We start from the raw sequence: 15,700 nt of genomic DNA, 5'->3' as shown, positions 1-15,700 counted from the left end.
ATTAACATCCAGATCATTGATATTGATGACAAACAACAATGGACCCAACGCCGATCCCTGCGGCAAACCACTAGTCACAGGCCTCCACTCAGAGAAGCAATCCTCCACAACCACTCTCTGGCTTCTTCAATTGAGCCAGTGTCTAATCCAATTTACTACCTCCCCATGTATACCCAGCGATTGAACCTTCCTAACTAACCTCCCATGATGGACCTTGTCAAAGGCCTTGCTGAAATCCAGGTAGACAACATCCACCGCCTTCCCTTCATCCACTTTCCTGGTAACCTCCTCAAAAAACTCTAATAGATTGGTCAAACATGCCTACCACGCACAAAGCCATGTTGACTCTCCCTAATAAGTCCCTGTCTATCCAAATATTTGTAGATCCTATCCCTTATCACACCTTCCAATAACTTGCCCACCACCGACGTCAAACTTACTGGCCTATAATTTCCCGGATTTCTTTTGGAACCTTTTTTAAACAATGGAACAACATGAGCCACCCTCCAATCATCCGGCACCTCCCCCGTGAATACTGACATTTTAAATATGTCTGCCAGGGCCCCTGCAAGTTCAATACGAGCTTCCCTCAAGGTCCGTGGGAATACCCTGTCCGGTCCTGGGGATTTATCCACTCTGATTTGCCTCAAGACAGCAAGCACCTCCTCCCCTTTAATCTGTAAAGGTTCCATGACCTCCCTACCTGTTTGCCCTATTTCCGTAGACTCCATGCCCGTTTCCTTAGTAAATACGGATGCAAAAAACCCATTTAATATCTCCCCCATTCCTTTCGGTTCCATACATAGCCGACCACTCTGATCTTCAAGAGGACCAATTTTATCCCTCACTATCCTTTTACTCCTAACGTACCTGTAGAAGCTCTTTGGATTTTCCTTCACTCTGTCTGCCAAAGCAACCTCATGTCTTCTTTCAGCCCTCCTGATTTCCCTCTTAAGTAGCTTCTTGCACTTTTTATACTCCTCGAGCATCTGATCTGTTCCTTGCTGCCTGTACATTTCATACAACTCTCTCTTCCTCTTAATCAGTGTTACAATCTCCCTCGAGAACCAAGGTTCCTTATTCCTATTTACTTTGCCTTTAATCCTGACAGGAACATACAAACTCTGCACTCTCAAAATTTCTCCTTTGAAGGCCTCCCACTTTCCATTTACATCCGTACCAGAGAACAGCCTGTGCCAATCCACACTTCGCAGATCCCTTCTCATTTCATCAAATTTGGCCTTTTTCCAGTTCAGAACTTCAACCCGAGGACCAGATCTATCCTTATCCATGATCATGTTGAAACTAATGGCATTATGATCACTGGATCCAAAGTGTTCCCTCACACTCACATCCATCACCTGCGCTAACTCATTTCCCAATAGGAGATCCAATATCGCACCCTCTCTAGTTGGCACCTCTATATACTGATGTAGAAAATTCTCCTGAACACATTTTACAAACTCTACCCCGTCTAAACCTTTAACAGTATGCGAGTTCCAATCTATATGTGGAAAATTAAAATCCCCTGCTATCACAACTTTGTGTTTCTTGCAGTTGTCAGCTATCTCTCTGCTGATTTGCTCCTCCAATTCTCGCTAACTATTGGGTGGTCTATAATATAACCCCATTAATGTGGTCATACCTTTCCTGTTTCTCAGCTCCACCCATAGGGCCTCTGTAGACAAGCTCCCTAATCTATCCTGCCTGAGTACCGCTGTAACATTTTCCCTGACCAACAATGCCACCCCCCCCCCCACCTTTTATCCCTCTGCCTCTATCCCGCTTGAAACATTGGAACCCCGGAACATTGAGCTGCCAGTCCTGCCCCTCCTGTAGCCAAGTTTCACTAATGGCTATAATGTCATATTTCCATGTGTCTATCCATGCCTTCAGCTCATCTGCCTTCCCCACAATACTCCTGGCATTGAAATAGACACACCTCAAAAGGTTATTTCCACCACACTCAACCCTTCCATTTGTGATTTTACTTGAACTAACCTGTCTTTTTACCCCTGCTCCACTATCTGCTCTGGCACTCTGGTTCCCATCCCCCTGCAAATCTAGTTTAAACGCTCCCCAATAACACTAGCAAACCTCCCTGCAAGTATATTGGTCCCCTTGTAGTTTAGGTGTAACCCGTCTCTCTTGTACAGGTCCCACCTGCCCCAGAAGAGGTCCCAATGATCCAAGAATCATAAACCCTGCCCCTTACACCAGTTCCTCAGCCACGTGTTCATCTGCCCAAGCATCCTACTCCTATCCTCACTGGCATGTGGCTCAGGTAGCAATCCTGAGATTACTACCCTCGGGGTCCTGCTTTTTAACTTCCTTCCAAGCTCTTTGTACTCACTCTTTAGGACCTCCTCACTCTTCCTACCTATGTCATTTGTACCGATGTGTACCACGACATCTGGCTGATCACTTCCCACTTTAGAACGCTGTGCACGCGATCAGAGACATCCCTGACGTTGGCACCCGGGAGGCAACAAACCATGCGGGAGTCTCTGTCCCGACCACAGGCCTACATGTAGGCCAGACCAGGTAAGGACAGTAGGTTTCCTTCCCTAAAGGGCATTAATGAAGGAGATGAATTTTTACAACAATCGACAAAGGTTTCATGGTCAATATTAGACCTTTAATTCCAGATTTTTAACGAATCCAGATTTCACCATCTGCCATGGTGGGATTCAAACCTAAAAGCATTAATCTGTGTCTCTGGATTACTGGTCCAGCGACAATACCACTGGGCCACAGCTTCCCACAGCCTCTGCCTCTGAAAATAAATGTTTAGGATGTATTGGAAAAGAAGATTCCAGCCCATGGCAATCAAAACTGATGGGAGATTTCCTTCCAGAATATCCCCTGCCCCAACTCCCACCAACAGATATACCAGGTGTTTCTTTTCCTTACCATATTCCCCATCATAAGAAAAAGAAGACAATGGGTGGAATTTTCTCAAAAAAGGGTTTTTCGCCAGTTTTTTCAGTGAGGTAAGTAATGGTAAGATATAGCACACTGTGCAATACAGAGATCATAATGTGAATCTCATCAGTAGATGGTGGGTTGGCTCTCAGCACACCCATGAGGCCAGCTACTGAGCTCCAGGGACATCATTGTGCAGGCGCCCCAATCTAGTATACTGTGTATACTATGTCACCCATCCTCCATGGACATCACCACCCCTCCCACATCGCCTGCCTCTCCTTCCTGTCATGTCCTGCCCCTCTCAGGCCCCACTCCATCAGGCTCTTTGTCCTCTAGCCCCACCTCCTTGGCACTGCCCAGTGCCAGGCTGGCAGTGCCAGGTTGGCACTGCCCCATGGGCACTGCCTGGCCTTGCCCCTGACAACGCAGGGGCCTCAATGGCCTCTGGTCCCATCGATGAGGCCATCACATCTGATCCCCATTGACGGGGACCATCTGTGGTCCTCGCTGGTGACAACATCAACCAGCAAGGGGGATAAGGTAAATGAACCCAGATGATTACATCCCGGAGTCATTAATGACATGTTAAGCATGTCAATAATATTTAAAACAGCCCTGTGCTATTCCTGGGTGCAAGGCTGATTTTGCCGGCAGAATGTGGCCGGCAAGATCACGGGAGGTGAGAAATCAGGTGCAAACCCGATTTTTCACCCCTCGCCCTATCTTATTAGCTTGCCACGCTGATCGACCGGTGTGGGGAGCCGGTAAGATCATGCCCAATAAGTTCAAAATGCTGAACTCAATTTATGGGACTGACAGTCAGGCTAATATGGAGAGAGAAAGCTCTGATCCGAGGGCTATATTTTCTTTCAGTTGAATTCACTTTGCCTCCACATAAACACTTGATATAGCATTGAGACAGAGAGAACCTGATTCAGTTTGGCTTGATATTATTGGCAGCAGTTACACAAAGTGCAAAATAAATACCTGTACGATCAACTCTTTAAACCTGCTTCACTTCATTCTGTTTATTTTCATGGATCAAAGCCAAGTTGAAAGTAGTTTTCTTGTGTGGAATCAGATTCCACAGGGCTTTTAAATTGAAATTCAATCCAAAATCATTTAACTTTTATCAATGCCTAATTCATAGTTTGATCTGTGCTTTTAATTATATCTACTGAAATGGGCAATCATGTCCTCCCTCATTATATGATTAGGGAAACTATATTGGACAGCCCCCAAAAATCATGATATGTGGTCACCCCACACGCGTTTAATGTAATGCAGGCAGCACGTCATCTTCATGGTGCCCGCTGATTACCATACTGCTGCATGCAGCCTGTACTAACTGTACTGTTGAATGGCTACACATGGTGGCACAGTGGTTAGCACTGCTGCCTCACAGTGCCAGGGACCCGAGTTCGATTCCCGGCTTGAGTCACTGTTTGTGCAGAGCCTGCACGTTCTCCCTGTGTCTGCGTGGGCCTCCTCTGGGTGCTCGGTTTCCTCCCACAGTCCAAAAGACATGCTAGTTAGCTGCATTGGTCATTCTAAATTGTCCCTTAGTGTACTCGAACAGGTGCCGGAGTGTGGAGACTAGGGGTTTTCACAGTACCTTCATTACAGTGTTAATGTAAGTATACTTGTGACACTAATAAATAAACTAAACTTTAAGCAGTGGACCCAAAATGGTAAAAAGCCAGCAAAAGCTAGAGCCAGCCAGTAGATTTTAAAGGTACAAGCTTTGTAGCTGGATTACGTGGGTGGAAACCCTTGGATCAATCCTGCTGACATGAAATAAGACTGGATAATGGCACAGCATGGATGACTCCAAAGTTCTCGGATGCTCTGTTTGAGACCTTGGTGGGGGAAATGCATGGGAGAGAGAGAAAAGTGTTGCATCCACAGGGGACCAGAAGACTCACAGCTCAGATACTGACACTGCTTGGAATTTAGAGGCTAGCGTAGAGGTGGAATTAGCACACGTTGAGACACTGGTAGGAGTGGCCTGCGGACAGGACAGGGGGTAAGGGCTGTGCTGGTGCTAACTCACTGGAGGGTCACACATGGGTTCCACTGCAGAGGACTCCGATGATAACTTTGATGGAGTAGACCACAAAAGTTGGCTGCTGGGTGTGCACAATGAAATTCTCGGTTCATTGACAGGACAGGTAAAAAGAATGTATGCAATGTCAGTGAGCATGGAGAAAAGCAGCACCTCCTCTGAGACATCATCCATTCTGATTGATGATGTCTCAGCTGACAATGCAGCACAAAATGAAACTGACCAATGTCTGACAGTCGCCATGCTCATACAGATTGTTGTCATCAGGGTTCGGGATACCAGTGTGACAAACTTCTTTATTCCAACAGGTTACTGGGATTGCTGAGGCTCCACTCTGGAGGGAGTGGCTGTGGCTCTGTGTAGCATGAATCTAATATCCTCTCTCAGGAAAACAGCGTGCATTCTCCCACCAATGGCACTCTGCCAGGCCCTTGTTATTGCCTGTCAGCCAGCCATGGCAATGTGGTGGCAGATTGCAGCTGAACCTTCAATGACTGTCAAACCAATTCAGATCATTCTACAATACCAAATGCAGACTCCCCCACTGAACATCAGCAGCCTTCTACTAGCCATGCTACAGTCACTGGGAGAACAATGTGTAGGGGCATTAGAACAGGAGAAAGAAGATGGCAGTAGGCACTAAGGGAATTTATAAAGGTAAATAGTTGACTCCTGTATGCAATATTACATTTAATATTATAATTATAATATTATATATTATTATATATTATGTATTATTATATATAACTGTTGGTGAATAGGGAAATGGGGTTGCATTAACTGCTATTCCAGTCAGACAAGTTGTTCATGAACAGCCTAGCCAGAAACTGATTGGCTGGTTTGCCTTCTTCCTCTTGAAACTCCTCCTAGAATAGTCATTAACAGACACCTTTTGCCTCGCCATGTTGGTTCAAATGCAAATGGCACAAAGGACTGCTGCAGAATGAAGGCAACATGACTGGTGCCAGGAAGACAGGGCACTATACTGCACGATCCTCTTCCTTTGGTCACAAACCGGCTTGATTTTGAGGGAGTGGAATCTCTTTCAGTTCTCAGAGTTAACATTCCGCACCCATGAAGCAATGTGTGTGCAGTCAGTGGCAACCTGGAACATGGAGTAGCCTGTAATCTTCATGAGACTGTGCACTGACTGTTCTTTCCTGACCGTTGCAGGAGAGAAAATGAAATATTGCCAGCTTTCTTTGGATAGGATATCTCGGTCACCTCCTCTATGAAACAGTGGCCAGCAAACAGCAAGGTGTTGCCAACATTTCCAGTTCAAGCCTGGAAGGAGCCAGATGCATGTAAATTCATGGCCACAGTCACCTTTACACCACTGACAATGTGTTCTTTACCATGCTTTGAGATTGCAGTTGTGGTTGATTTCAGTGATGGAATCTTATTGAAGTGCAGACATCCCACAAATTGTTCCACACTGGTGGCCAGGGAAGAGAATTTCTCCCCAAATGTGCAGAATGGACTGATATAGCTTCCTGCCAAAAGCCCATTCCCTATTTCTTCCTCTCTCTTCTGGGAACTTACATTGTTCTGCGTGCCCTCCACTTATCCTCCAAGTCATGCTGTATTCCAAGAGAAATTCCTGATTACCCATGTCTGGAAGCATTCATTTGTGCAACAGACTTGAAAGCAGAACAAAGTCCTTCAATAACTGCCACATCATTCGCTGTAGACATACGTAACTTAAAGCAACTTTAGAAAACACCAAACATCTGTACAACAGAAACAGCAGCCAGTAGGAATCAACCAGTAATGGACCTAGAGAGCCTGAGGCTCAGTAGGTTATCAGCCCTGCCTCTAAGCCAGTAGTCCTGGTTTCAAGTCCTAAACCAGAGCTCATAGGCCACAGAATAAACATTCATGATGTGGTTCAAACAGGTTTATAATCAGCCTTCTAACACTTCCCTATTATTTCCCACAGGAAAAATGTGTGTGTGAAGACATGAAACAAATAAGCAACGAACTTGTAAGTAGTTGATTATCTCTTTAAATAGCACAGGTCGCGGGTTTTTCCTGCTGCATATGATGAAGAGGGGCCATTAGCTGAAGCATTGAACTTCAAAATGGCAGTGCCAGTGACATATTAATGTTACACAATGATTGACATAATTTGCCTCCTTAATATATTGGTAGATGTGCACTGCATATGCACCAATGCCCTCACTAATCTGGTGTTCAGTAAGACTTGCACCTGAAATGTGTGTGCACCATGGATGCCATTTTGGATCTCTAAGGGTGTTTGCAGTACCTATAATGCCAGTGCTATATATCCAAATTTTGCACAAATATCAAGCATGTGTACAGTTCTGGTCACCCTATTATAGAAAGGAGATTATTAAACTAGAAAGAGTGCAGAAAAGATTTACTAGGATGCTACCGGGACTTGATAGTTTGATTAGGAGGAGAGGCTGGATAGACTGGGACTTTTTTCCCTGGGGCGTGATTAGGGGTGATCTTATAGTGGTCTATAAAATAATGAGGGGCATAGATAAGGTATATAGTCAACATCTTTTCCCAAACGAAGGGGAGTCTGAAACTAGAGGGCATAGGTTTAAGGTGAGAGGGAAGAGATACAAAAGGGTCCAGAGGGGCATTTATTTTCTCCCTCAGAGAGTGGTGAGTGTCTAGAACGAGTTGCCAGAGGTAGTGTAGAGGCACGTACAATTTTTTCTTTTTAAAAGCATTTAGATAGTTACATGGGTAAGATTCATATAGAGGGATATGAGCTAAACGTGGGCAATTTAGACTAGCTTAGTGGTAAAAACTGGGTGGCAAACTGGGCATCATGGACAAGTTGGATCGAAGGGCCTGTTTCCATGATGTGAATCTCTATGACTCTATTGCTGGTATTTTACGAACTTGCTTGGGTGAGGCTCGTAAAATCCCGCCCAAGGCAAATGGAGAATTCCGTTCTACGAGCCTTGCCCACCCCGATTAAGGGGCAAAATTCCGGATTTTGACTCTAAATCCTTAGAATCCAAAAGATCATTTTTTGCACTCAATCTTTTTGATTGGCTAATTAACTTATCAGGGTTTTTTTCATCTGGAATGAGTTATTGGACTCTTTTCAGGGATTGTAATTGTTACAGCTTCCACAGAGCGGGAGGGGTAAGGTTTAGAACCTGTGACCCCAGAACAGTTTGAATGAAGTGTTACGAGTTTCTCCAGTTGCCAGTTTGCAGACAATGGTTATTACCCCAGTCAAATTGTACTAATAAAAGACAAACAAGATTAATTAGGATAAAAGATGACAATGCAAAGCAATGTTTATACTGAAATATTTATATATTTTTAAAAATCCGGGACGTTGTGAATGGATTGATCCTAATCAACGTGTTACTCATGTATTCCTTTGCAATATTGTGCATCATTGTAGTTGGTTCTTCCATTTCTAGTGTTGTTTTAGTTATGTTTTATGTATCAGCAACTAAAATTCATTGTATGTGGATTAATAAGTGGATTTATAGAGACTATCTCACTCATTACCTTACATACCAGCTCACTTCTTGTTATTACAGATTATGATTCTTGTGTGTTTCAACTGGACACGCTTATAATGGGGCAGGAGGTGTTATTTAAAATAATGGGCTAGATTTTGATGCAGGTGTAAATCTGCCATTAAACTCCTTGTTGCATGATTAGCTTTTCACATTTTTGTGTGTGGCAAGTTGCTGGAAGCAGGAGCTGATAAAGAGAAACATGATACGTAGTGAACAGAGCAAGCAACTGTGAATATCCTTAACCAATCAGGTTCCTTAAATTAACAGCGCAAGAATTACAGTGAGTGAACTCATTGCCAAATCAGATACAGGAAGAAAAGTGAAGTGCAGGAAATGGAGATTGGTTAAGAAAGGGGGAAAAAAATCAGAAAGGGAAAGTTTAAAAAAAAGCTTGAAATCTTTAAAATCTCCTACAACAAGTAAAACTTGCAGAAATGAGAATCCAACCTTGTTAAAGCTTATTTAAATGCCTGAAAGGTTGGTTCGATAGAAATTCACATATATGATATGTTGAAAACCACATTTAAATGGGAATGGGCAAGATTTAACTTTCTGTGGCAAGTACAGTTCAAATCTTCTGTGCAAAGTCAACACCATGGGAGGAGTTTTTCCATCTCGCCCGCCACGGGAATCATGGGGGGCGGGGGGTGGGGGGGAGGGGGGGGGGGTGGGGGGGATGGTGGATAATGCAAAGGTCCATTGACCTCGGGTGGGAATTTCCGGTATTGGGGTGATGCAGCTGGAAAATCCCACCCCATATTATTCAATGCATTTCATTGGTTAGGGAGAGAGTGAGTTTCGAAAAGCTAACAGCGGAGCAACTCAGAGAGCAATTTTTGGATATTTGTGTTTAACTATGGGCAAAATTCTTCCAAACCACCGCTGGCGGGTTCGATGGTTTGCATGGGAGGAGAATATGGTGGGAGGCCAGCATGAATTCCCCGCTGGATCCTCTGCTGGATCGGAAAACCCACCGGAGGCCAGCCTGAAACTAATTAGCATCCCATTCATAGGGTGCAGATGAAAGTCTGACAGGAATCTTCCATCCACGTCCATTCTCCATAATGCCAACAGGAAAACACATCAGCGCAAAACACATTCGAAACAACGAGGCATGCAGATGTTGGGACTCAACTGAACAATGTCTGGAGCTGCCTCCAGAGTTCAGGATGGAGGGCACTGACAAACCTGAATTTGAGAAACTACAGCAGTAGGGGCGTATCTTTTCAGTGTCCTAGAGCTGGTCCATCTACCAACCTCAGAATGGTTCCTAGAGATCCAACTTAGAATCTATAGAATTCCTACAGTGCAGAAGGAGGCCATTCAGCCCTTCACCAACTCTCCGAAAGCGCATCTTACCCAGGCCCAAATCCCCACCCTATCCCTGTAACCCACCCATTAAGCATGGCTAATCCATCCACCCTACACATCTTTGGACTGTGAATGAAAACTGAAGCATCTGGAGGAAACCCACACAGAGAACGTGCAAATTCCACAAAAATAGTCATCCAAGGCCAGAATTGAACCCAGGTCCTTTGTGCTGTGAGACAGCAGTGCTAACCACTGTGCTACCGTGCCTTCTTTCTCAGGAGGTCCAACTTCTTTCTTCCATAGTGGGTCAGTAATGTTGGGCGCATTTTCAATATAACTATTTTCCATTTGGCAGCAGGTGTGCTCCACCATGGAATTTGGCAAAACACTCGGTTGCATAATGCATGAGGTCGGAGCCAAAGGATATGTTGTGTTTCCCACCAGCCTCAGTGGCGGGAAAAACTCCACATTCCCACCCCGCCATGGGGCCTAGCCCCAGAATGGGAGAGTTCTGTCCTGCACATCCATCCCTTGCTCGAAGTTGCTGTAGCATTTACATGTAAGTAACAGCATGCACCATTAGCCTCACCTTCCTCCTAACAACAAAATCTGGGCCATTATCCTGTATCAGCCCTGGAGTTTACCATTTATCAATAACTATCATACTTTGATTACTTTATACTTTTTTATAGTGCTTCCAACAATACATGTCATCAACTGTGACACCATGAGCAGCAGCAAAACTGTCTCAGAGCAGAATAAAATCACTTTAAGACCTGGCGTTGATTATTTCAATTGAAAAATGATATGTAGATGCAATTTTAAGACTAATTCTTACAGCTTAAGTTTAAAAGTAAACTTTTCAATTGATTACATTACAAAAAAGTAACATTTTAAGCCTCACTTTAGATAGAGCATTCAATCTCTGGCCTTGTCTTCTTTAGTATTTCAAAGCATTGTGTAATGCAATTTGCCAGCCTAAAAACAGAGGGCAAAGAGAAAACAAAGATTGATAACATATTCATGCCATCTTACATCCATAGGAAAACAATCTTTCACAGTGAGCAGAGTAGCATCCGCTGCAGGAACCAACACATTTTGTGACAGTAAAGTTTTCAGAATAGTTGTTGCAGACAAAAACCTGCCCAAAACTTCACATTGATGTAATAAATGTTACTTAAGACATCAGATGCTGATTACTTTATTGGAGACTATGGCTCAGGGGATTAGGATACTTTTCTACCTCTCCTTCATTAATTAGAATCCTATCTAGATAAGTTAAAAATATGCATAAGGTCCCTTTGTGAAATGATTCAGGGTATATAACCATGACATATATCGATGAGCATTATTTATCACTGAAGTAACAATCTTTGTCACAGGATTTTATAGGAAAATAAAAAGTCAGAGTGCTGCCCTAGAGTTGGTTAGCTCAGTTGGCTTGAAGGCTGGTTCGTGATGCTAACAGTGTGGGTTCAATTCCCCTGCCAGCTAAGGTTATTCATGAGAAGCCCTGCTTTCTCAACCTAGCCCATAGTCAGAGGTGTAGTGAGCCTCAGATTAAATCACCACCAGCCACTCCTCTTTGAGGAGTGGTCATTGGGGACTATCTTTGCCTTTCACATTACTGCAATTGGGGTTACAACACACTGGAAAGGATTTCCCCAGTATGTTATTGGGCTATACCTGATCTTGGAAAGCTTGATGCTCTCATTGGATACAAATTCTGGGAAAACATATTTCATTCCTCAGTTTCAACATGTCACTTTGATTTCTGGAAAATTAACTAAATATTGTTGCAAAAAAGATATCATAAAATATGTTTTTTTTCAAAAAAAAAGTCTGGCACTTAAGAGTTATGCTAAATAATACTAAAAGTTAGTTGAAGATCATGAGGTTATGATCCTTGCTAATAAAATTTGTGAGTTCCAGCCCCATACACTTAACCAACAACAAACAGTGAAGGCCACAGAGTCTAAAGCATAGTGCAAACATTATAGCACCAATAAAAACTTCAGCCATTGGTCCCTGTGTTTATTCAGTACACAGAAGTTATTTACTGCCTGATACACACTGGGATACTTACATTTATTGCTACTAAACTACAGGTTAGACTTTAAGAAGAAACGCAAGAGATTTTATTTGAGTGAATACAGGAACAAATGAAGAATTAAAAGTGTGTGTGTTGGATTTCTGGATCTTGTCTTATGTCAATTTTGTTTAAATAACTGAGCAATTCTTGATGATATATAACAAATAAAACAAGAAGCAAAACACAAATGATGAAGATTTGAGTAGATCTAAAAAAATTGCAAGCCAAAATGATTAGATGATTAGAACTCACATAGGTGAATGTTGATAAATAATTTGTCAGCCCAATTGTTGAGTTAGTTCTTTTTGTAGCTCCTTAATATCTTCACTTCATTTTCATATACAGTAATAGAGAATGGTTTAATCATCAACTTCAAAACTACTCAATAAGCAGTACTGTCTATCAATAAAGAATAGTTACATTTCCCTTCCACCTGAAATTACCTAAATGACCAAACTGATTGAAGAATTATTATTAGTAGCTATTAGCTCAACTTGGAGCCACTCAATACCAGAGAAGATATTTGTACTCCTGTGAGATCAATTGGCTTATTCTATTATAGATTTGGGGCTTCTGCAGAGGGTTTTCAAGCGTGTAAAAGAATACATTCTGGGTTAGTGTGAGAACTCCCCATAATCTGCATCAAATTTGGCCTGAGAGAGTTGTATTGTAAAACTGGATGCAGACGCCCTGATTGGGATTTGGAGGACTGATCGAAATAGTGTGATATCCTGAAGGAGCTAAATCATGGTCCACTGTCTGGGTTGGCCTCACCTGAACTGAAAGGGGTTTCACTCTTCTTCCAATCTAATAATAAGAATGTAATGCTCCTTCACTCATGTCTTGAAGGGTAAATGCTGTGATATGGTACTCATATCATGTAGATGAACATGCAGATTAAGAAAGCCCTAGTTCTGAATCCCTATTTATGCTAAGTTAACTAATCCCTTCTGCATTTAGTCTCACTGTCCCGAGGCTTGGAGAGAAAAGTCAACCATCAACTCCTAATTCCATGATATGACCTCTGATTGAAAGTGTATTCAGGGATGAATAAGATTAAACTTAACTCTGAGACTTCCAATGTTGAATTGTCCTCCAATACTTAATGTTCATTGATCATAGAGAATCTGGTGAACTGGTGTGATGACAATAATCTCTCCCTCAACGTCAACAAAATGTAGGAGATAGTCATCGACTTCAGGAAGCGGAATGGAGGACATACCCCTGTCTACATCAATGGGGATGAAGTAGAAATAGTCAAGAGTTTCAAGTTTTTAGGTGTCCAGATTACCAACAACCTGTCCTGCTCCCTCCATGCCGACACTATAGTTAAGAAAGCCCACCAATGCCTTTACTTTCTCAGAAGACTAAGGAAAGTTGGCATGTCCACTACGACTCTCACCAACTTTTACAGAAGCACCATAGAGCATTCTTTCTGGTTGTATCACAGCTTGGTATACTCCTGCAAGAAACTACAAAGGGTCATGAATGAAGCCCAGTCCATCACTCAAACCAGCCTCCCACCCATTGACGCTATCTGCACTTCCTGCTGCCCCGGAAAAGCAGACAGCATAATCAAGGACCCCACACACCCTGGACATTCTCTCTTCCACCTTTTTCCAGCGGGAAAAATATACAAATGTCTGAGGACTCATCCCAACCGACTCAAGAACAGGTTCTTCCCTGCTGTCATCAGACTTTTGAATGGACCTACCTAGCATTGAGTTGATTTTTCTCTACATCCTAGCTGTGACCGTAACACTACATTCTGCACTCCCTCCTTTCCTTCTCTATGAATGGTCTACTTTGTCTGTATAGTGCACAAGAAACAATGCTGTTTACTGTATACTAATATATGTAACAATAATAAATCAAATCAAATCACTTGAATGGGTTTCTCGAGGTCTACTCATACCAGTGAACATTGTCTGAATGTGTGCCATTGGCTTTGGGAAGAAAGATAGTTTTATTTAAGATAACAGTAGGGCATAGATTGGAAACCGAGTCAGAAAATTACCTCAATGTGAATAGAACTGGCAGAAGCCAGAGAACATGCATAGAACTCTATCAATATTCTTCCCTCCACTTACACTGGTGTGATGAGCTACTATAATTCACCCATCTCACAAGATCCATTTTAATAAGGTCAGAGCCCAAAGATGGTAGGCAATCAATGTACATCATGCAATAACAGTCTAACATAGAAACATAGAAAAACTACAGCACAATACAGGCCCTTCAGCCCACAAAGTTGTGCCGAACATGTCCCTACCTTAGCTATTACTAGGCTTACCTATAACCCTCTAGCTTACTAAGTTCCATGTACTTATCTAGAAGTCTCTTAATAGAAACATAGTCTAAAGACACTAATATTGTTATTGATACGTTTCTCGGCCTTTTGGCTAAGATCAAGTGTAGTATCGACATGCTGTACTTGGTTGAAGTCATTAGGTTACATTTTAGCTTCATTTGAAGCAATTTTTTAAAAGCAGCATCTCGGCCTTTTGGCTGAGATGCAAATGAGATCAAGCCTTGGAGGAGGTGCAATGCCTACTCCAATCAGCTTGGATCATGAAGATCAAGCCCACGACTGGAGGTGAGAGCCCTGTCTTGTCAGCTTGGATCGGGAATGTCTCACTTGTTGAGACTCTGAATTGGACTTGATTTGATTGAATTGGATTTCTTTTAAAATCAGTTCAACATCAGGGCCAACACTGTGAACATTAATCTGGCTTTTCTCTTTAAATATGCTGCCAAAGCTATAATTTCTGTGAATATATATTGTTTCAATTGTATTAAAGCTACTCATTTATTTTAAACGGAAACCCTATGAACTGTGTTACAATGTTATTCCTGCTAGGGAGGAGAGTAAATTTGATCAGAGAGTAAAGCAGTTTGCTGCAGAATACTCCATAGGCATTAATTAGTGAATTTACATATCCAGAGCATCAAGACCACATATTGGGAATTCCAGCAGGAAGATCAGCAGGCCCTGAAGAACCTGCCATTTATTATATAAGAGTTCATAAAATGGTACAAAATTAACAATATCTATGCAAGCAAGTAATATTGAACTCATACAAATATGTATCGCTAATATAAACCATACCTAAGATAAAGTTTGGTATAAAATTGAACTTCCACATTCAAACCGAGAGCAAATTTATTGCTATCATTTCAATGCTACCGTTCAACTCCCACTGGTAGTCCATTCTGCAGAAGAGAAATTTCCCAATAGAATCAATTATAATCGAATCTGGCAATGTATAAAGAGATTCCGAAAGTGTTCCTGGAATGCTGTATTCACTGTCTTCATGAATGCATAAATGAACATAGATATAGCCCCCTTTGTTTTCAATTGACTAGTTGTGTTCCCAATTAGCCAAGCTGTGACATCTGCCCCTTTAAGCTGCTGGCTAGTATTGCACCCCGCAACATCATGTCCTTCCCACGCATCAACAGGCAAGCTCATACTCTCCAATCACAGATGTATTTAACTCCCTTGTTCACTTTATTCAAAATTTATAATTCTACAAATAGCCATGAGGCACTGTGGTTTGCATGAGTATGAGGCTCACACCATCACACTTCTGGTCAAGCAGACAGTTAGACGAACAAGTCAATCATCTTCAGAATCAAGCCTATTAAGGAATAATAGTAACTGGGGTGGTAGTTTGGTTAGTTAGGCCAGGGAGAAGTAGGATACCAGTTCACATAAATGACTCCTCACATGTCTTGTGGAGGTACTCAGTTATCACACCACTGCCAGAATTTTACCACCTCGCC

General features: G+C 42.5%; 1 pseudogene; it reads left to right on the top strand.

Moving 5' to 3' along the window:
- The first annotated feature begins 14,295 nt into the window (after positions 1-14,295).
- LOC144494500 (U2 spliceosomal RNA) lies at positions 14,296-14,496 on the top strand (annotated as a pseudogene).
- Positions 14,497-15,700: the final 1,204 nt, after the last annotated feature.

This window comes from Mustelus asterias, chromosome 5, assembly GCF_964213995.1.
Source record: "Mustelus asterias chromosome 5, sMusAst1.hap1.1, whole genome shotgun sequence".
NCBI classification, from domain to species: Eukaryota; Metazoa; Chordata; class Chondrichthyes; order Carcharhiniformes; family Triakidae; genus Mustelus; species Mustelus asterias.
This window is presented reverse-complemented; position numbering and strand designations above follow the sequence as displayed.